Consider the following 23,268-nt stretch of genomic DNA (forward strand, 5'->3'; position numbering starts at 1 on the left):
TTCAGAGGACCAGCGGCCCCCTGATGCCTTGATCTTGGACTTGTGGCCTTCAGAGGACCAGCGGCCCCCTGATGCCTTGATCTTGGACTTGTGGCCTTCAGAGGACCAGCGGCCCCCTGATGCCTTGATCTTGGACTTGTGGCCTTCAGAGGACCAGCGGCCCCCTGATGCCTTGATCTTGGACTTGTGGCCTTCAGAACGATGAGACGATACAGTTCTGTTGTTTTAAGACACCCTGTTGGTGGGGCTTTGTGTTGGCAGCCCTTTGTTGTGGACACGAACACACTTCTCATCCCACAAATGTGCAGGGAACCTTCATGACAAAGACGGTCAGTAGGAAGGCTCACGACTGAACGGAGAATCTGGAATAACAGCATGTGAGGAAACTGACCTGTGAACAGAGAAATAAGGGCTTTTTCTTGTCAACCTGAGCCTATACATAAATTAGAGAGGAACTTTAAAAGGAAGGGAGTTAGCCGGAAAGAGGAAACAGGTTACAACTATAGCAGGAAGGATTTTTGCAACTTAAAAAGAAAAAAAAAAAAAGACCTCTTATAATAGAAAAGTCTCTCAAGACCTGGAATTGGGTACAAAGGAGAATGTGAAATCCTTGCCAAAATTTTTTTTAGCAGGAAATGTTCATCTTTTAAAAAATATTTCATAGACATCTACAGCCTTTCAGGCACTAGATATTTATTTTAGGGATGGGAACTAGATAAGCACATTAAAAAATACTCAGGGACACTAAAAACAAAACCATAGGGGTTTAGGCTCCATGGCGTGTAGTGTCCTGTGGTCCATCCCTCAACATCCTCATGAGAAGGCCACAGGACCAGGCTGGGGCAGGGTGAGGGCATTCTTGGCAATACAGCGGGTTACGTATGTAGAGGCAGATTTCCTGAGATACGTAAAACAAAGGGAAAATCCTCTCTTTTTTTTAAAGCACGGAGGAGCCAATAGTAAGTGGGGGAAAACAAACTTAGACAAAGGATGAGCATGAGAAGATGTTCTCCAAAGGTAAGCAGCATTCTGAGCAACATTTGTCCTGTAGCCAGTGTCAATCCCTGTGATCGAGACCCAGGTCTTATCAGGCTCTGGGGAATGGGCGGGTTGGCGGAGAACTGGAGAAAGCATGGGGCCCATGTGCAGGGTAGGAGGGCAGGTCAGACCCGCCCTGAAAGTCAGGACCCTGGTGGGGCAGAGCCTAAGGTAGGCTGGGAAATTCTCTCCCTGCAGGAGGAGAGTTGCTTATGCAGGTGTGAGCGCTGGAAAGAGAGATTCTCCTTTGATGTTTCTGTGGCTCCTCTTCATGCTAGTGGAGGCCAAAATTCACACCCTGAAAAACTCCAAGCCACATATTTACTTTTTTTTTTCCGTTTTCTTTTTTGCGGTACACGGGCCTCTCACTGCTGTGGCCTGTCCCGTTGCAGAGCACAGGCTCCGGACGCGCAGACTCAGCGGCCATGGCTCACGGGCCCAGCCGCTCCGCGGCATGTGGGATCTTCCCAGACCGGGGCACAAACCCGCATCCCCTGCATCGGCAGGTGGACTCTCAACCACTTCGCCACCAGGGAAGCCCAACTTTTTAAACATCCCAGCTTATAGCAGCCCGAGGGCCACATGGAAGCAAATGTCAGTACTCTGGAGGGGTCTCAAAGTTTAACCACAGAGAAAATTATCAGGAATATGGGCTCACGATCATGAATTGCTAAATACACGAGGAGGTAAGCCACTGGGAGCAAACAGTGAGTAGAAACAGCAAGTTGCAGAATCAGACGTGTGAAGACTGCATTTGCTTAATATGTTTAAAGCCCAAAAAGGGGGCCTGAAGACATTACAAGGAAATTAGAGGTTATAAAATGGTCCAGCAGATTTGTAAACAAAAGTAGAACTTTAAAAGTAAAATCGTGGGCTTCCCTGGTGGCGCAGTGGTTGAAAGTCTGCCTGTTGATGCCGGGGACACGGGTTCGTGCCCCGGTCCAGGAGGATCCCACATGCCGCGGAGCGGCTGGGCCCGTGAGCCATGGCTGCTGAGCCTGCGCATCCGGAGCCTGTGCTCCTCAACGGGAGAGGCCACAGCGGTGAGAGGCCCGCGTACCGCAAAAAATAATAATAGTAATAAATAAATAAATAAATAAATAAAATCGTAATGATGTAAATTTTAAAATAGGTAGATTAAATAGCACTTTAGACAAAGTCCAAGAAAGAGCTGATAAAGGAAAAGTTAGATCTGCTGAAATTTGACAGAATGCAAACCAGAAAGACACTTCCAGATCAAGAACCTGAGAAAGTTCACTACCAATGAAAACATATGGGGAGAGCTAAATGCTCATGGACTGCATAAAAAGAAATAAAAATCAAGTTAGAAATGAAACCTTGATTGAAAAACCAGCATATGCATAAGGAGGGTGATCAGAGTTACAATCTTCTAACGTCCTTGTAGTTTTTCTGGAAGTCAATAAAGATGCAGATTACTTTTAGACTAAGTTAAATATACATGCTAAAATTTCTAGAGCAACCAATGAAAAAGCAGAAATTCACTGTGTACAGTTGTCCATTGGTATCCATGGGGAACTGGTTCCAAACCCCCTCGGACACCAAAACCTGCAGATGCTCAATCCCTTACGTAAAATGCTGTCGCACCATCGGTGGATCCAAGCTTGGCTGAATCCACAGATGCTGAATCTGCAGATATGGGAGAGCGGACTGGGATTCTTAAATTAATAGAGACAAAAGTATAGAGCAAGAAAATATTCCGGAAGTAGACAAGAAAGAAGGGAAAAAAGAAATTCAGAAAAAGGAGGATAAGTGGAAAACACAAGCTGCTGGGAGTGGCAACCACCAGGGGCAAGCGTGTCTCTGCATTCGTCACCCATTCATGCCGAGTGTGTGAGGAACATACTGCACACTGAGCATTCTTAACCCATTTCTCAGGCTTGTGTTTGCAGCGAGCAACTCTGCAGGATGAGGTAGCATTTTCCTCCAGGACAAAGAACAGGCTTGCTTACCCCTTGCTATAAACACAAGGTCCCCAAGCTCAGTGTTCCTCGACTGGGATGCAGGTTCACTGTGAGCATAGCATCCATCTGCTTCCCCTTCACTGCACCCTGAGTGGTGGGGGGCAAAGAAAACCAATGCAAATATGGTACTCATGTCACTAGACTGGTAAGGTCCCTTCTCTCTGATCCTGGAAGCTTATGTCTTCTTGCAACACCCATAAAACAGGAACATGCTAATTGTTAGTTTGAAAGTAAGGCAAAGTCAGATCCTACACCTTACACAAACTAACAGCATAGGAACAAATAAAAATATATCAAAAATTACAATCAGTGTGAGTGGGCTAAACTCTCCAGTTCAAAGACAAACAGTGCCAAACTGGTTTAAAATGAATTTAGTTATAGAGGCATTTCTAAAATAAGAGACACAGAAGATCTGAAATAAAATAAAAGAATGGAAAAGATGTATCACGCAAATACTAATGAGAGGAGAGCTGATGAAGCAATATAAACGCAATACAAATTACACAATAAGCATTTGAAGATATCAAAAACTCACTACATATTGATGAAGTTTAAATTCACCAGGAAGATAACAATATTTCCAAACTCATATGCCCCAGATAATAAAGTTTCAAAATACATTAATCAAAAATTGACATAATCAAGAGGAGAAACTGACAGATCCATTATCGTTTGGGGAAATATCCAACACATCTCGCAATAAACGATAAATCATGCAGAGGAACGAAAATCAGTAAATAGTTGAATAATTAAACAATACATTTAAGAAAGTTGACGTAAAGAATATGTATATATATCCAACCACTTTAGATTGTGCATTCTTTCCAAGTTCATATGAAATATTCACAAAAAGTTGACCATGTTTAATCTAGGCACAACTATCTAGACCATCTAAACAACAATCTCACAAGTAATTGTTGCCATGTAGACTGATTTTTCTTACCACACCACAAGGATCACTTTTATGTCATTATTAATAACCCATATGACTGGAAAAATTTTAAGTACAATTTTAATAGGATTCCCTCTATCAGAGGCTTTAAGAAACAGCCATAATGTTTTGACACAAATCTCAAGCTTATTTCCAGATCAGTGCCTTGGGCTGCCTTTCTTTCCCTACAAACCCAAGCAGGGCGGCCAGTCGCACCCAAATCTATGGAAACAGCCTAATGTCAAGAACTGAACCGACCTCAGCCCTTCCGACTCATCTCTCCACACTCTTCTCCTGCTCCCGGGCTCCAGCTACACTGACCTGCTCTCAGCTCTCAGATATGCCCCCTCCTCATTCTCTCGGGGCCACTACACATCCTGTTACCCCCAGCTGGACCATGCTGTGCTCCCACTCGCACTCACGAGGTTAGACTCCACCTCTAGCTCTCACCTCCAATACCAGTCCTTCAGAGATGCTTTCCAAGAACCCCCAGAATCAGCCAGTCCCCACCTGAGATGCTCTTAAGGCGACGGCAGCTATTTAGACCGGAATATACTCAGGTGTACACGTGTGACGATTCGGTTAATTCTTGTTCCCAACGGACTGTAGACTATACAAGGGCAGGAATTGTGTCTGTTTTGCAAACCACTAACCACACTGCCTGTCATGATGCCTGAACGTGCAAAGCAAAGGTCTGCTGAGTGGACATGTGAGCGAATCAGGCAGTGGACTGCCAGGCCGAGAGCCACCAGTGCTTTCAACACAATGTGCTTTGTGACGCAGGACGGAGGGTAGAATGAGGACTGACTTGCAAAGGTCAGCTGCCCACCCTCTTCTTCTCTCCCTCCCTCTTCCTGTCTTTCAGCCAGTAATTAGCACATCACCTCCCATAACTGAGGGCCAAATCAGCCGTATGCTAAGGACATATGACATATAGTTTCCAAAAAAAAGAGAATTCTTTTGCAGGGAACAGATGTTAGACTCACAATGGTACATCCTGAAGTTCGACGCTGTGTACAGCCCACATTTCTGAGCCAACGTGCCCCATCTCCTGTGTCTGCGTCTCCAGCCCGTGACGTCACTGCTTCCGGTTATTCTTGTGACTGTGCTTCCTTCCCGGGACAACTGGCTGGGGAGTCTGGTGACTCCAGGAAGTCAGAGACTCCAATCCTGACACCCTCTGCCAGGAGCAACTGCCTCAGCTAAATCTCCCAACCTTCTCAAGAAGGATTAGACTGAAGTTGCAAACATGAAGGCATATTGCAAAAGCATTTTAGCTTGGAAATATTTTAAACGACGGTCTAAAAATGTGAAAAACCTGGGAATTCGTCATTTTCATGTAGCATTAACATGACTGGGGGTGTGGTTGGTGTCCCCCAAAACATAGTTTGAAGTCCCAACCCACAAAGCTGTGAGTGAGACCTTATTCGGAAATAGGGTCTTTGCAAATGCAATCAAGTGAAGATGTGGTCACAACTGGATGAAGGCTGGCCCTAAATCTAATGTCTGGTGCCCTTGTGAGACACACATCACAGAGAGAATACCATGCAATACCATGCAACCATGGAGACAGGGATTGGAGCGATGCGTCTACGTGCCAAGACTCGCCAGCACCAGAAGCTGGAGACAGATTCTCCAGCACCTTCCGAGAGCACAGCCCTGCCAACGCCTTGGCAAGGGGAGAGCATCATGAGAGCCGGGGGTAGGGCGGGGGCCTTGGGGGTCACTTCTTTGAGAAGTGCTGGTGCAAGAAGCCCCCCTGTAGAAAGAATTAGGGTCCCCGACACTGCATCCCAGAAGATGATCCCGCCTTCAGGGAGGGCCTGGTGAGCCAGGAGGACGTGTCCAGGATAGAGGCTGAGCCCCAGGACAGGCCACCCCGGCGGGGGCTCCCTCTGCACAGACACAGCCTCTGGAAAAAAGAGTAGACCCATGGTACTTGGGGTTTCCTCCTCTCCTAGGACTCATCCTTTCCATGTCAATGCCGCTGGCAGTCAATTCCACGGCTTAATTTTGTTCTTTGAATACTACAGCTCTTCTTTTGGTAGAAGATTTATTTTGTTTCGTTTCTCCTACGGCCTCTGGGAATGTACTGATTGTGGGGTGACCCAGCCCCGCTCAGGATGGGCATCCATGCTTCCCGTGTTCAATCTTCCCTTGTCTGAGCTGCTTTCCCTTCTGTCCACAGCCCGGCTGTGCGGACTGACCTCTGCTGGTCGAGGTATTACACACTTGCACCGCTGTGCCCACAGCACGCCAGCCTCCGCGCTCAGGGCAGGAAACGGCTGTGGAGGGCGTGTGGGAAGCCACCTGCCTCCCGTGGCCCTAGGACCCTCTCAGGTATGCGGTGAGGGCTTCTGAGTTTGGGGGTCATTCCACAAGCCATTCGGATATGTTTTAAAAGTCTGGTCAAGCCCCCCTTTATCTATGACTTCTATGATTTCCCATACTTTTTAGGAAAAAGGTCAAGTCCCTTAGATGAACCCACAAGGTGCCCACATGCCTCTTCAACCTCTTTCCTTGCTTCTCAACAACAGGAACTCTTCACTACAGTGGTTCTGACTTTTAACTTGAAATCACCCAAACAGAGTGTTTCTGTTATTTTTCAAAAAATAGAATCTTCATTTGTCCAATTTCCTCTGATCCTTCAAGAATTCATTTAGAACCACCTCTTTTGGGAAACTTGCCTACACACACACACAGGCGTGCACACACGTGTGCACGCACTGATACAGACATCCCCACACACACGGCCCCACCCCGATGTTCATGCTCTTTCCCTGTGCGCCTACGCTGTGATATACACACGTGCATCACAGACTTTACAGCCACCACGATAGCTCCTTCGCCTTTGTATCTGTGACTGGACAGCCAAGAGAGTGGAAGCTGTGTCCCAGCTGCCAAGAAGGCACCTGGTACCAGAGGGACATTTAACAGATGCTCCTTGACTGAATGAATGAAAGAATTCAGGTATTCGTGAACCAATGATTCTCACTCGGGGGCTCACCATTTGAGCATTTTCATCTATCACCTTTACACAGCTAATTTCTGACCCTATACTTCCAGCTCCGACAGCTCCCGATGGCTCTGATCTCGTATTTATAACTGTCTGCTGGACGGCTCCATCTGGACGCTCCGATCTGTATTTGTAAGATTTATTCCCACACCTGCATCTTCTCCAAGGCCCTTACCTTCAGAACGGCATCACCCGTCCACTGCTCACTCAGCTCTCAGACTCGGAACGAGGGTGCCCGGCACTAGCGCGCGTTGACTCCTCCCTCGCGCTACCCCTTAGGCGTTCCATCAATTGCAAGGCCCCGTGGAATTCACCCGTGCGGCGTCTCAAAGGTTCACTTTCCCGTCGACCACCTCTGCCCCCGGGTCTAGGCTCTCCTCGCCGACCTCCTTCCTCAACTGCAGTCCAGTTCACACATCACTAACAGACTCGTGCCCCTACACTGCGCAGCCCTCAGCGTCCCCTGCTGAGAGTGATAAGTTTGCATTTTTCGATAAGTTAGCAATACAGTAATTTTTTTAAATTTATTTATTTTTGCTGTGTTGGGTCTTCGTTTCTGTGCGTGGGCTTTCTCTAGTTGTGGCAAGCGGGGGCCACTCTTCATCGCAGTGCGCGGGCCTCTCACTATCGCGGCCTCTCTTGTTGCGGAGCACAGGCTCCAGACGCGTAGGCTCAGTAGTTGTGGCTCACGGGCCTAGTTGCTCCGCAGCATGTGGGATTCTCCCAGACCAGGGCTCGAACCCGTATCTCCTGCATTGGCAGGCAGATTCTCAACCACTGCGCCACCAGGGAAGCCCAATACAGTATTTTTTAATTAAAAGTTGTACATCCTTATTTTTTTAGACATAGCGCTACTGCACACTTAATAGACTACAGTGTAGTGTAAACAGACTTTTATAAGCACTAGGAAACCAAAAAGTTCATGTCACTGGCTTTATTGTGATATGTGCTTTATTGCGGTGTCTGGACCCGAACCCGCAGTGTCTCCGAGGCCTGCCTGTATTTGCTCTTGTGTGATCCTCCCTGTTAAATCACGTGCTCCCTACGGGCAGGGATCTACATTACTCCATGCGGCCTCCACTTTGAGGACAGCATCTTGCATGTAGCAGGTGCTCAGTAAGAGATTAGGGTTTGGGACTGTACTGCAGACACTTGGGTGGGCTGATGCCGGAGGATCCCCCGCACCTCGTCAGGCATGCGGGCTTGTGTGCAGGTGAAGCGGGGACCACGGCGACGTCTCCCATGATTGGTGCTACCGGAAGCACAGGGCTGTCTGGAGCCTTGTCTTTCTGCCATCTTTCACAACAACGGGCTCCTAGCACAGAATCTGGAATCGTGTGTCAGACCTAAGTTGACAGGTAGTGGTCACCGCGAGGGTAGAAAGATGGTGGTCTTTCTTTAAACTATTCTTATTTAAAAAGTCATTGTTGGGCTTCCCTGGTGGCGCAGTGGTTGAGAGTCCGCCTGCCGATGCAGGGGACACGGGTTCGTGCCCCGGTCCGGGAAGATCCCACGTGCCGCGGAGTGGCTGGGCCCGTGAGCCATGGCCGCTGAGCCTGCACGTCCGGAGCCTGTGCTCTGCAACGGGAGAGGCCATAGCGGTGAGAGGCCTGCGTACGGCAAAAAAAAAAAAAAAAAAAAAAAAGTCGTTGTTGCCCTTAAAAGAACAAAGGCCTGAAGGCTGAACTGTTAGTCGGGGTAACGTGATGGGCTCTTGTCCCTTGAAAGCAGAGAGTTATATTCAGGAGGAAGATTCCCTCAGCATCACGCTCATTTGTTTTGTTGGGAATTACCATCTCCTTACACCCAAGCTGCAGAGCCAGATTCCCTTTCTCCCTCTGTGGGAGTGAGACTAGCCCTCCTGGGCTTTCTATTCTGGGGTCCTCGCGGGAAGCCCTTCATCACTGCATTCTTACTCACAGACACTGAAACAATACGACATCCAAACTGCAGCAGGCACTAGGAGAGGCTGACAAGAGAGGAGAATCTCCTGCCACCCAGAGGCAGAGGGGGTGGGGGTCCCTTTTGATCGTCCTCTTTCCACTGTCATCACTTTAGCGTCAAGAAATGATGACCTTTTTTCACGCCCGTGTCCGGTATGCACTACAGCTTGCCTCAGACACAACGCCCTAAAGCATCAATATCCCTGTAATGCTGGGCACAAAGGTGAGCTGATTCAGGCACGTAAGCAAAGGCGACATTCCATGGTGGGAAGAATTGAATTTGTGGGCTTCAAACTCCCCAGTTCCCTCTCTCTCTCTTTCCCTCCTTCTCGTTCTCTCTCCCTGATGTCTCAGCTGAAATTCTAAGTGGTGTCGACCCTCAGACCCGTCTGTAGAAAGGTTCCCCCCGGGACCTCGGACAGGACTGCAAGACTCATCCCCGTTGGGCAGCTTCTCGGGTTTGAGAAGGTGCGGAAGCTGCGGGTGCTCAGGTCGGCTTGGGTCTAGCCCCTGGACAGGCCATCTTGTTTGTTTCTGGCATCTGAAACTATGTCCCACGGACGGCTCCTGTCTGCAGGACCTGTACCCGAGGGGACCCCATTACAGAGCCTCACCCAGCACCTCCTCTGAGAGCTGGGGACACCTGCCCACGAGGAAACACCAGTGCTTTGCTCACGAGCACATTTTTGGTTGGAACCCAGAGCTCTCGACTTCACTGTGGTCCTTTCTCTACTCTATCTCATGGTTACATCTTAATATTATATTTTTTTTGGTGAAAAGCAGAACATATCTTCTTGTAATCGACCATCTGCAACCATTTGTGCAGCTCAGCAAGTACAGAAAAGTGTTGTATCATGTGGGCAGCGATTCAAAGGTTTTTTTTTTAACCAGATTACGCAATTACCTCAATGCACAGCATTATGTAAGTGCACCTGAAAAACAGGCCGTTACAAGGAGTAAAACTAGAGATGTGCAGTTGATTCACTTCTGTTGTATTTCTCAACCTTGCAAAGGATTTGTGATACCCACTAGGCTATTTCCTTGCATAGCAAGAACATTTTATCAAGAGGAAACAATCCTTCACAGGATGACAAAGGAAACCCAAGGAAAAGTATGACTGCTTTTATCTCAAGGAAGGGAGAAAAAATGTCCTTGAAGCACTTTATGCTGTCACTTTGAAGTACTGGTGACAGCGATCAAATATGCCACCAGTTACTAAGCTTGCTTAGAAGCCATAGAGACGCCAACAACCCTTACGCAGGATTCTTAAATAGTATGTCTAACTCACTGGCAAGGGATGACACGTGACATTCAGGTAGTGATGTGTGTATGCTTAAGAGGCGTGGATACAGGGACTTCCCTGGTGGTCCAGTGGTAAAGAATCCACCTTACAATGCAGGGGACGCGGGTTCGATCCCTGGTCAGGGAACTAAGATCCCACATGCCGCGGGGCAACTAAGCCCAGGCACCACGACTACTGAGCTCGCGCGCCTCAACTAGAGAGCCCGCGTGCTGCAAACTACAGAGCCCATGTGCCCTGGAGCCTGCGCGCCTCAACTAGAGAAGTGAAAACCTGCACGCCACAACTAGAGAGAAGCCCACAAGCCACAGTGAAAGATCCCGCATGCCTCAATGAAGATCCCGCATGCCGCAACTCAGACCCGACGCAGCCAAGAGTAAGTAAAATACATAAATAGTAAATAAATCTTAAAAAAAAAAAAAGGGCTTCCCTGGTGGCGCAGTGGTTGAGAGTTCGCCTGCCGATGCAGGGGACGCGGGTTCGTGCCCCGGTCCGGGAAGATCCCACATGCCGCGGAGCGGCTGGGCCCGTGAGCCATGGCCGCTGAGCCTGCGCGTCCGGAGCCTGTGCTCCGCAACGGGAGGCGCCACAGCGGTGAGAGGCCCGCGTACCGCAAAAAAAAAAAAGAAAAAGAAAATTGAAGCATGGACACAGCACACTGTCAGCTGAATGCATCCTGAGAGCTTTTTCCCTGGGCCCATTTGCAAAGTGCTCTCTTCTCCCGAGGAATCCACGTGTGAGCTGCTGCTCTGTATTATCTCAGGCGCCCACGTCACTGTGGGCCAGACCAGTCCCTCTCTGTTCTGCCCCAAATACTGACAGTGCACAGATTTGGGGGCAGGAGGCCTTTTGAAAGCATGTTCTCATTACTGCTACACTTTCACTAGACCTTCGTGTATTTCTGCTATTGGGTTTTCAAAACCACTGATGCTAAAAGAATTTAAGAATGGTAGAGAAGGTTAAAATAGAGGCTATAGGAGAATATCGCCCTTTGAACATTTTCACTACACAGAGAGTAGAAGTCGGAGGGCTAGCGCTGCAGATTGCCTCAGAAAGAGGGAAAACCTGAAAATGACATGTGGCAAAGGTCATTTTGGGGTATTACACCCTCTCATCTCTCTTTGCTATTTAAAAAAAAAAGTCTTGACAGAAACTTATTATCATGTGCATTTTACATTCCAATTCTCTTCCCAACTTCAAACAGTTTACATAGCTAAACTAACTTTTCTTGGGAAATTCACACCAACTGGGTTTACTCGAAGCATGGTTGAAAGTGCTTAGTCTTCAACATAAAAGAAATCCGTTTGCTTTCCTTTAAATGTTACCAGACGAAGTTTAACTCTTCACTTTGCGATCTTTGAGGAACTTAGCCAAAGACACAGGGAGATGGCTTTCAGGTGATGTGACCATGAACCCAGTCACCATTTCTTGACTGAACCAAATTATTTCCTCTTTGTTGCTCCTAAGGAGCTGCTTTACGTCCTTGATAAACAGCCCGCCCCCGTGGCAGAAGGTGACATCATCCGATGCTGCTCGAAGCACCTCGTTGGGGTCAGAGCATGTCCAGAGGCTTGGAAGGACTGCTGGTCCCTGGGAGCTGCTCCGGGGTTTTCAAGCCCCCTGTCTTGGTCAGTGTAGACTAAGAGACGCTCTCTTTAATTAAACAGGCAAGCGCCGTATTTAAATTCTCCCTGCCATCAACCACACCGAGCCCACGTGGTATGCCATCCCCCCACCCCCGGGCTGCACGTCGGGATGCGGGAGATCTGTTCCCTAGAGTAGCCCTGAACTCCGGAACCTGCCACAATGTGGTTCATTATGCCGCTCTTTTCTCCTAAGTCTTTTTTGAGGAGGTAAATCATTCTCATCCAACCACCAGGCTCAGTCTTGGTCTGAGCTCCAATCAAGCTGGGCCCCGCTGTTCGCGAATCAGGCAAGAAGACAGAATCTACATTGTCATCAGCATTTAGAAAGGCTCGTAAGCCCTTGCACGAACCATCTTCTCTTCCTAGAAAAGCACAGATGTTTCCCTGGACTTCCTATTAATAACCAGGAGTGCAGAGTGCAGGGGAACCCAACCTGGCACAGATTCCCTATGACCTGATGAAAATAGCTGGTGGCATTTTATTTGTGACCCTTGGTTCATTGTATCAACTAAACAGATGGAAAAGAGAAAGGAACGATAACTGGCATTAGGTCTAAGAAGTGCTGTGCGACTCTAAGTAGGGGCTTCCTCTTTATAATAAGAACAGAACTCAATGGAGCGGCACCGAATAGAAACACATTTTCAAATGCTTACTAGTGTGGATTGTAATGCTTTGCCAAAGTCATGAATAGTCTCAACCTGTGTCCCAAGGACATCCTTCCCACCACTCACTGTGATGCCAAGCGGAACCCTCGTATGAAAAATACCTATTGTGAGACGAGGAAGACGAATGAGATCTAGTAGCAGGTTGTATTTTTAGCTAAATTGAATTATTCTTCAACCATGTTGGTCAAGTTTTCAAAAACACTTCCCCATACTCCGGGGTAAAAGATTCTTAATGTCCTCTATTTAATAAGTGTTTGCCTCCAAACTATTAAAAGGAAAAAGAGTAAATGCTAGAAAATAAAGCAGCCACTGCTGCACGTTACTCTTCTGAAAATTAGGTATTTTTCTGCAGATAATATTACAGAACCACAATAAAGATAATCGAATGCTTTCCATCAAGTACTGAACTTGGAACAAGTTCAGTGGAACTTGCAACCTTACTGGCTGTATTGGGTATGAAAGGGCTTAGGTCCCGTCTGTGAGCTCCGTGAATTACAGCAGACCTTCGCACAGACACAGACCTTCGCACAGACACAGGAGGGGGGGAAGAGGTGCGGGCGGTGAGGCTGAGGCTACGGTGGGGTTGTGCTGCGTTCTGCATTTATGATCTTAGGCAGCTTATCGCTCTCAGCCTTTAGTCCTCTGTAAAGTCAGCGTGTTTTACTGGATGATCTCACAGATAATTTCCAACACGTTATGATCAGAGAACCTCATTTTCTTAAGAGGAACTTACTGGGAATTTGTGAAATGCAGTCCATCAGGACGCCTCCCTGATGGAGCTTCTTTTTCCACATGGCATTTCCTTTCCACGTCACCCAGAGCCACGTGGCAGGGGTAGGGGTGGGTAATCAGCCCCTGAGAGGGTGAAGAGCTGCTGTGGACCCCAAGGCCACCGGGGCCTCAGAGGCCTAAGGGATGCTGCACGCCTTCTGCTCTGCATCTTGTCACCCTATGACTTGGTTATGTTGTCAGAGACCCACTAGACCAAGGAACGCAATGGAGCCAACTCCCTCCATGGCCATCGGCCTGCAGCGGGAGCCAGCTTGGGACTGGAAAGGGAGTTCCCAGAACCTGAGAAATCCAGTGGTGACGTCACTTGTTTCCCCCCAGAGTTTTATTAGATGTCATTTCAAACGCTGCTTTGTTCTTCAAGGCCTGTTAGTCTGCCATTGCATTTTTTCTTTCTCTCTAACTTTTTATTTTTGAAAAACTGAAAACCTACAGAAAGAGTACAGTGGTCCTGTACACCTTTCATCTAAATGCACCAATCTGTGAACATTTTGTCACATTTACTGTTTTTTTCTCATTCATATGCATATAACTATTTCTACATGTTTTCACTAGGCGGATTTGAAAGCAAACTGTAGCTAGCATTCACCCCTAAAATGCTTCAGCATGCGTCTCCTAACAAACTCGCCACAATCACAGTCGTTAACACGGCCTAGAAAGTTAGCACATGTACAATGTTATTTATTTAATTGGCAGTCCGTTTTCAATTTCTCCAATTTTCCCCCAAACACCCTTAAAACAGCTTATTTTGCTCCATCCAAGATCCAACCGAGGATCAAGTTTTACATTCAGTTGTCACGTCTGCGTAGTATTCTTTGATCTACGGGAGTGTCCTCTATTTGTGTGTGGTTTTATGACATTTACATTTGTGAAAAAGCCCCAGGTAGTTGTCCTGGGGGAGGCTTCACAGCCTGGACTTGCTTCGTTGTTTCTTCTTGATTAGAGGTGAAGACAGAATATTTGCAGGAAGAGCGCAGGCAACCAGAGCACCTGGCATTGCGTTGTCTCCGGAGGCCCGGGAAGCCAAGTGACCATCACTGAGTCACCACGTTCCGCCTGGTGAGATCCTCTTTGTAAAGATGACATTTCCCTTTGTGACGGATGAGCACGACAGGGATGACAGGCGTGACAGATAGTTCAGGTTATGTAACTTGCGTCCCCAGTTCAGATTATGTAACTTGTGCCCCAACCAACCTTCCCCTAACGGTCTTACCATCTTGAAGGAGAAATGTAAAGGAAATTGCCAGAAAAAATAATGATCTTTTGCCCCTCTCTCTCCGTATTATTTACTAAATCCCCCATGAAAACTGGAAAAAGATACATTCTGTTTGTTGGGCAAAGTCTCAGCGGTTGGATTATAACGCGTGGTTTCTAATGGACGCTCTCGGGGTGCGTTCTAAACCTTCCCCCTCAATACAGTTACGCATTTACACGAATAACCAAACTCTGGTAAATGCACCCTCCCCCCGACCTTGCGGCCAAAGGTTCTAATAAGGAGGAAGGAGAAGACAGGAAGGTTACTAGGACGCCTGCACGTACAGCGTCCTGCTGGGCACCTCGGGAATATCCCACCTCATCCTCATCGTGATCAAGGAGAACGCACAGCCCCATCCTACCGGTGACGACACTGATAATCAGCAAAGTGAGCTCCTTGTGCAAGAACGCTCGCTGGGGCTTCCCTGGTGGCGCAGTGGTTGAGAATCTGCCTGCTAATGCAGGGGACACGGGTTCAAGCCTTGGTCTGGGAGGATCCCACATGCCGCGGAGCAACTAGGCCCGTGAGCCACACTACTGAGCCTGCGCGTCTGGAGCCTGTGCTCCACAACAAGAGAGGCTGCGATAGTGAGAGGCCCGCGCACCGCGATGAAGAGTGGCCCCCGCTTGCCACAACTAGAGAAAGCCCTCGCGCGGAAACGAAGACCCAAGACAGCCAAAAAAATAAATAAATAAACAAATGTGGAGTTTAAAAAAAAAAAGAAAATAATTTAAAAAAAAAAGAACGCTCGGCTGGAGAGGCGTGAAGCTGGGATGCGAGGCACCTGCAGTGACAGCAGCACCGTCTAGGTGTCTCCTTTACGTTCTTCATGTGACTTACCGGCACCTGGCTTATTATACACCTCTGTCTATCGCTTCGTTTTCTGGTTCTCCCGATTAGAAGGCAAGCTCCCTGCTGATGGAGACTTTGCCTGTTCCTTCCGCTAGTCCTCCCAGCACTCAGAAGAGGGCCTGGCAGGGCAAAGACCAGCAGTACATACGTGCTGAGGCCATGAATGAATCAGGTGGTCCTGTCTCTGGGGCCCAACGCTCTCCCACCCGCAGACCCGGCATGGCTAAGAAAGAAGGTCTTTTCCTGTGTGATGTGAACCAAAACTGGTAACTAGCACCACGACTTCCCTCTGCTCCCAGAGGCCATGCTGGGTGGGGTGAGTCCAGGGACAGGAGTATGGGGGGTGCAGGGCGCCTGCAGGCGGGGCGAGAGCTCGGCTTTCACTGGGAGGGAAACGGGGGAGGGGCAGCTCCAGCTAAAGTCGCCAAGGGGCCTCGGCTGTCACCCTGAAAACAGTCCACAGCCGAGCTGTCCAATCAGGAGCCACCTGCCGCATGAGGCTCCTTAACTTCAAATTAACTAAAATTAAATACAATTTGAAGCTGAGCTCCATTAAAGGAAAAACGGATAAAAATCCAAGTCAAGTCTGCAGTTTAGTTAATAATAATAACACACCGATGCTGGTTTCTCAGTTTTGACAATCGTACTGTGGCCATGCCGTTTAGATGTTAACATAGGAAACAGTGAGGAGCGCACAAGGACCCTCTTAGCAACTTTTCTGTAAATCTACAAGTATTTCAAAACAAAAGCCGGAACAAAACAAAACAAAATGTAGTTTCTTAGTCACATTGGCCACATTTCCAGAACACTTCCATCATCACAGGAAGTCCTAGGGTTCAGTGTCTGTCTATAAGCAAGAAAGGGCAGGAACTCCCGCCATAGCCCAGGGACCAGGGCAGCAGGGGTGCTAAATGCTGTCACATCTCGAAGCACAAGACCATTCAGCCTACAGATTCTGCGTTCAGATATACAAGCGGGTGTGCTCGGCCTCCAAAAGCCAGCTTGAAAGGTATCCAGCTTCCGGGGGTCACAGGCAGCCTACACAGGCACCCTGGAGAGACCAGGCCCCCCGAGTCCACCCCCCCCCCTCCACGCCCCCTTACGCCTTTGTTTCCTCCCAGGACTCAGCAGAGACTGTCTCACCTGACCAGTCACTACCAGCAATGTATCAGGAAATTCGAAGTTCTGGTTAAAATAAAGGAAACTATGAAAAAAATGAGATCAACCCCCCAAACACTCTATTTTAACATAAAACACATGTATTTATTTGCCAAATGTTTTAGGTAGGCTTCTTTGAATGTGGGTCCATTTTCTTCTCTGGCTAAACCATACCCCCGCATACGGGGCTGTAGCAGGCTATTTTCAGTTGCAAGCCATTCGAACCGGCATAAGTAATAACAAATTCCTTGTTCCCGTATCTAGGGCTCCAGGGGTTAATGCCAGCTCAGGTCCCAGCTCCTTCCTACTCTCCCCTGCAATCCACAAGGTCAGCCCGATGCAAAGTGCGTCTCTCCTCAGAGTCATAAGGGAAGCAGTGCTCCATCCATTCAGCTGGGAAGTGAGAACTCGCCCCCATTACGGAATCCTGTACTTCGTCTCTTCGGAGATGCTACCCGTTCTAAAATGCATTCCATTTTCAGTAGTATTAACATGTAAAACAAGGTACATCTCAGCACCAATGAGATATGAGGAAATTTTACCCTTGGTTTAATTGGCCAGTTTAGGTCACAGGCTCACCCCCAGACCAACAGCACCGTAAGAGAAAGTCAGGTGCCAGTTAGATGCTGCCTGCCACCGGGAGTAGGGCTTAGTGCGGGGGGCTGTGCACCCGCTCTTGGGCTGAGATGAATCTGTCCCGAAACACATGGGTGTAGAGATGAGGGGAGAACACCTGAGCAAACGCAGCACCCTGGGAAGAAGAGAGGGAGAAGCCGATGTGGGTGTCACTAGCGGTTTCCAGCACCCCACGATTTCCAGGTGTGAATTCTCAAGGTAGAAGAATAGGGGAGAATTTAAATTAACTTTGCAAAGCACCCCAAGGGCAGACTCCCTCGGAACAACTGTAACTCTCCTCCCCAAATGTTCACGAGTATCTCACCCAACGCTTTTCAGTAGCAGTTCTCATTCGTGTTCACGTATGTTGATTGTTTCCAAAGTATTCAATTTACCTTCCATAGATATTGCTTTCTTTACTCCACACTCAAGGTTCATCTGTTTGTAGTAATTAATTATCATACCTCGTGAACCTCAGGGAACACTGATTGCAAGGGGCACTATTATTTACACCCCACCCAGGACGCAAACACACTGCCCACTCAATGGGCATGTGTAAGAAGCATCAGAGTTCAGTGACGGTGTTCACTCCTACAGTAAATGACGCCACGTGCACAGAGTGGTGTGGACAAGGCTAGGGAACCAGTACAGGTGGTTCTTGGAAAGCTTGTAACTTCACTGGTGGAGCTGAGCCACACCGACCTGCTGGAGGATTCCGCCCTGGCCATGGCCATGGCTGTGCAGCCCAGGGGTGTGGGCTGCATGCTCTGCACGTGGGACGGAGAGCAGGTTAGGCTGGTGGGCGGGTGATGGGAGGTCGGACAAGAGAGATTCTATTTGTTACTAACTTCACAAAAGTTAGCAAATAAAAAATTAAAAGTACCCAAAAGATCCATTTTCCTTTCTTGTTGAAATTCGAAATAGCTGACGGCTGTGAAAACCCTGCTTGCTACTCAAGGTGGGCAAGAATGCAGAGCAGCTGGCTGGGAAGAGAGTAAACTGGTGTGACCAGTTTGGAAAGCAGCCATCTGGGAAGGTTGCAGGTCTTCACGCCCCGTGGCTCAGGACTGCAGACCTCAGCCACCATACAGAATGTGAGTGCTCAGAGACACGCCCAGGAAGCCGCCTCGCGCTGGAAATGACCTGTCGTGGTGGAAGGAACACACACACCGAGGCAGAGCAGGCAGGAGAGCATCTCCACCGAGAACAGGGAGCCGCAACCACACACAGTGACACGGAGACTCTTCGTGGGTTTAAGGATGAGCGAGAGAAGGGAGACACAAGAGAAAGGGCAACGATGGCTTCTGTTTACATGAACTTCAGAAACAGGGGAAACACACTGCTTGCCCAGGACACGCTGCAGGGGTAAACTCTAAGGAAACAGAGCCAGGGCGTCTGTGTCCTCTGGAAGGGGAGGAGGGCTGGCCGGCCTGAGTGGGGCGTCTTGTCATTTCTTCAGCTGTATGTGTGTCCTCCGGCACCCTTCGTGCATGTGAACTGTGTTTCAAACTAATGAGAGATGCTCTTCCTCCCAGCCCAGCTCAGATGGCTCCTCCGAGGTCTGAGGTGCCGTGAGCCCAGATGGAACTCCGTTGACCGTGTGGGTGCTCACGCCACATGCCTTACAAGGTGTGACTCAGACACCGTGCGTGTCCCCTAGTTCATGTGTGCTTCCCGAATCAGAGACTGCAAGTTGCCTAAAATAGAGCCACTCGCAGGAGGCTGAAATCAGCAAGTGTATATTGATCAGCACGGAACGGAGCGGTTCGATCAGTGCTTACGTAGTCCTCCGTGATCAGACGCAGATTAGGAGGCAGCACGGTGCGGTACCTGATTTCAAGGAGCTCTCGATTTAGGCTGAGAGGAAGACAAGCGTTTGCACCGCAAGCTGAAGGCCATGGGCACCAGGATGCCCATGACAGGCCCACAGAGAGACGTCATCTCTGCCCATCGCTGGACTCAGTTCAGCATGGAGCGAGGCAGGATGTGCAGGGGGACGGCCCTGACCCAGAACACAGGCTCTGGCACAGGCTGGAACATTACAGAACCTCTCAACCCCCTTTGTCCAAGAAGATACAGCTCCTCCCAAGAGCTGTTGACCGATAGCCGATGGTTCGGGTAAATGTCCTGGTAACAGACGGTGCTCAACCAACAGAGCTACTCTTGTCAGCATCTGGGTTTGGTGAGACCTTGACCAAAAAAAGAGGACAGGACAGCTGCCCTGTTCTTAGGACCAGGATCTGAGTCACTAACTCCCTTCATGGCCTTGGGCAAGAGCCTTCAGCCTTCCGAGTTTCTGCTTTCTCACCTACAAAATGGGAATAACCACCTAGTTGGGAGAGGGGATGAGCCAATGAGATAAGAGATGGAAGGTGGGCTCGAGGCTAAAAAGCAGCATCATTGGTCCCTGAGCCCCAGGAGCCACGTCATCACCAGTGGGCAGAAGACCTAAATGGACATTTCTCCAAAGAAGACATCCAGATGGCCCATAGGCACATGAAAAGATGCTGGTCGCCGTTAATTATTAGAGAATTGCAAATTGAAACTACGAGGTACCCCCTCACACCAGTCAGAATGGCCATCCTTAAAAAGTCTACAAATAACACATGCTGGAGAGGGTGGGGCGAAAAGGGAACCCTCGTACATTATTGGTGGGAACGTAAATTGGTGCAGCCACTATGGAAAACAGCATGAAGTTTCCTCAAAAAACTAAAAATAGAGTCGCCATGTGATCCAGCAATCCCACTCCTGGGTGTATATCCAGACAAAACTATAATTTGAAAAGAGATATGCACCCCTATGTTCATAGCCGCACTGCTCACAATAGCCAAAACGTGGAAGCGACCTAAGTGTCCATCAACAGTGGAATGGATAAAGAAGATGTGGTACCGATATACAACGGAATATTACTCAGCCATTAAAAAGAATGAAACAATGGCATTTGCAGCCACATGGATCTACCTAGAGATTATCATTCTAAGCAAACTAAGTCAGAAAGAGAAAGACAGATACCTTATGATACCGCTTATATGTGGAATCTAAAATACAACACAGATGAATGTATCTATGAAACAAAACAGACTCACGGACCTGGAGGACAGACTTATGGTTGCCAAGGGGGAGAGGGGGTGGGGGAGGGATGCAGTGGGAGTTTGGGGTTAGCAGATGCAAACTAGTATATATAGAATGGATAAACAACAAGGTCCTACTGTATAGCACAGGGAACTATATTCAATATAGTGTGACAAACGATAAAGGAAAAGGATATAAACAAGAATGAATATATATGTGTGTGTGTGTGTGTGTGTGTGTGTAACTGAATCACTTTGCTGTGCAGCAGAAATTAAACACAACATTGTAAATCAACTATACTTCAATAAAATTTTTAAAAAGTCATCACGGGATGTGAAATCCACCACCTGGGCGAGGGTGTCACTTCCAGTTTAAAGAAACAGAACAATGAGTAAGGCTGGGTGACAGGACAAGTGTCCTTGTGTTGGGTAAATGCTAGATGCTAAATAGCTTGTCCCACCGTTGCTGATTTTCTAAAAAAAGAAAACTTTAGGGAAGCTTTAAATAGACACTAGGAGAGACAACTACGTTTTAATGATAAAAAACGTAAGTTCACCAAAGGATGGCATAGATGAGGCTCAAATATGCATAACCGTAATATTCCTCATTTCCTGTAACAAAAGACTAACCTCTGGGGAACTGCAGGAAGGCTGTGTGGAGCTTCCAGCAAAGGACCACACGACGGAAAGCACACGCAGAGCCGCATCCTTTCCGAGCCAGGATGTGCAGAAGGGTGTCGGGGGAGGAACTGGAGAGGGGCAAAGCCTCACACTTAAGCAGGTTTCGTCCCTAAAGGACATGGGGAAAAGCAGGTTTTGAGGCAAGAAGCCATGCAAATACATATGAGACGTCTTATGACAGAGAACGGAAACTTAGGTGCAGCTCAGCCGAAGGTGAGCTGGGATGAACTGACTCTTCTCAGCCAGGGCTGATTTCTGACTCGAGTATCATTGGTGACAGACGGGGAGCAATGAGGAAGGTCGCCCCGGATTAACCACAGGTGTCAACACTGAGCGTCTACTCTGCGCCCATCACCCTGCTAAGAGCTCATGCAGATTCTCCCTAATTTTCCCGACAGCCCGTGGTGCACAGGTGACCGAGGCCGCGGGAGTTTAAACTGAAGACTTGGGACCAGGCTGCATCCGAGCCCCGCCCGGGCAGCACCACACACCCTCTGCCGCTGCAGCTCGCAGACTCTTCACGTTATGCTGGCTTCAGACATGACACGCATCAGGGCAGGTCAGCATCCTGGGTCAGAGGCTACTTTCAAATTATGTGCTGAAGGTCTTTTAGACAAAGAGGCCATCATCAACCTGAGGATGCACCTTGACACCTCAGTAGAATCATCCAGGGGCTCTGGGAGCAGAAGACGCCAGAAACAGCCATGAAACCCACCGAAGTGGGAGCCGCCGGGCTTCCCCACGTGGTTCGGCTGTGGCTTTCACGTGGGCGATCCTGACCTCCAGCATCTCCACGGGGCTTGCTGTGCCAGGTAAATCCCGGCAACGCAAGACCCTAGACTTCCCCGTGTCCGACAGCAGAGGACAAGACAAGAGAGTAGGAGCTGTGGCTGGAACTTGTCCTTGGGGGCTGGAGTGGACAGACTCCGGCCGTGAGTCCTTGGACGTGGACCAGCGGTGTGTTCTCGGAGCAGAGGCTGCGCCCGAGACGGGGAAGCAGCGAGGCGTCGACGCAGGGTAGCTCAGCCGACTCTGACCCGTTTCCTGTCTGCCCTGTGCAACACGCGTGTCAGCGCGTGACACAGGAGCGCTCGGACAAAGAGGGGGGACGTGCTGGGAACACGCCTCGTAGCCCTGATGTAACATCCCTGACATTTAACCGGATAATTAAATACCCTGGAACGAAGACCGCCAAATCTGCCCCCTGACAAGTACCAACCTCCAGCCCCTCCAGGATCATATCTGCCCCCCACAGTGAACTCCCCCATTCATGTGACCATCTGTCCTTCCCTCCTCAGCCCCACCGCACGTGACCATAAAGCAACTTCACTGCCAGGGGCCTTCATGGCACTTACACGGGGACCACGGAGTCATCAGCTGAAGATACAAATTGGACAGATGTCTGAAAGGAAGTGCTAAGGCAGCAGGAAGAAAAACAAGTTAAATATGGTAAATATATGAAGACAACGTCAGCCCTATAAATTAAAAATCAAATTTAAAATTATGTCGGATCACTCATTAAGTCATTATTTTAAATACTGGTCGAGAAAACTAATTGCACTAAAAATCTCCCCCAGCTGTTCCCTGCTGGCCCTGACAGTCCTAGGACATCTCCGGGTGATGCCAGCCGCAGAAAGCTCACCGGCTCTGCAGAAGGACAGAGCTGAGGTTATTCAGGGGTGACGGGTTTACTTCTTTTTCTTCACTACCCTGCAAAGAAAGTGCTTGCTTCCAAGTTTTGTTTTCTTCTTCCTAAACAGGGACTAGGGCCATGAATGTGCATTTCACTTCCTGCAAGTGCAGTGGATTATTAATTCCAGGGACTTGGGTGGAAGGAGGAGGGTGGTTCAGTGCCGCTGGTCCCCGAGGCAGTGATGGGACTGCACCGGGGTGAGCGTCCAGACTCAGCGGCCTCACTCTCCAGCCCCTGTCCTGCTGTCCTCTGGCTCCTACACCAACCATGTGACCGGGGATAGCACCTCCTGGACCCCATCTCCTTAGTGGGAACACGGGGGGATGTTTGCTCTTAGTGGGTGAATCAAAGGAATCAAGGGAAATTAAGAATATTCAAAAATTAGTCTTATAAACTGGAAAGCACTAGATAAGTGCAGTGCATTAGTATTTCCCACTAGGAGAACGAAGGCATTTCACTCTCTCAATTCCTTTACAGTACTTATAATGGGTAATTGTTTCATAAATTGGATGGAAACATAATGGCATGTTTTTTAAAGTAAAGAATCTTACTTATATAACAGTACTATTATTTTGGTATATTCTCTTCCAATGTGTGGGCGTGAGTCTGCCTGCATCTCACTCTGTGTGTGCG

At 48.6% G+C, this 23,268-nt stretch overlaps 1 protein-coding gene across 2 annotated transcripts in view; it reads right to left on the reverse strand.

Annotated features, from left to right (window-relative positions):
- Window positions 1-23,268, reverse strand: part of RPS6KA2 (ribosomal protein S6 kinase A2) — a 386,569-nt gene that overhangs the window by 169,210 nt on the left and 194,091 nt on the right. The window lies entirely within an intron of this gene.

This window comes from Stenella coeruleoalba, assembly GCF_951394435.1.
Source record: "Stenella coeruleoalba genome assembly, chromosome: 12".
In the NCBI taxonomy this organism is placed as follows: Eukaryota; Metazoa; Chordata; class Mammalia; order Artiodactyla; family Delphinidae; genus Stenella; species Stenella coeruleoalba.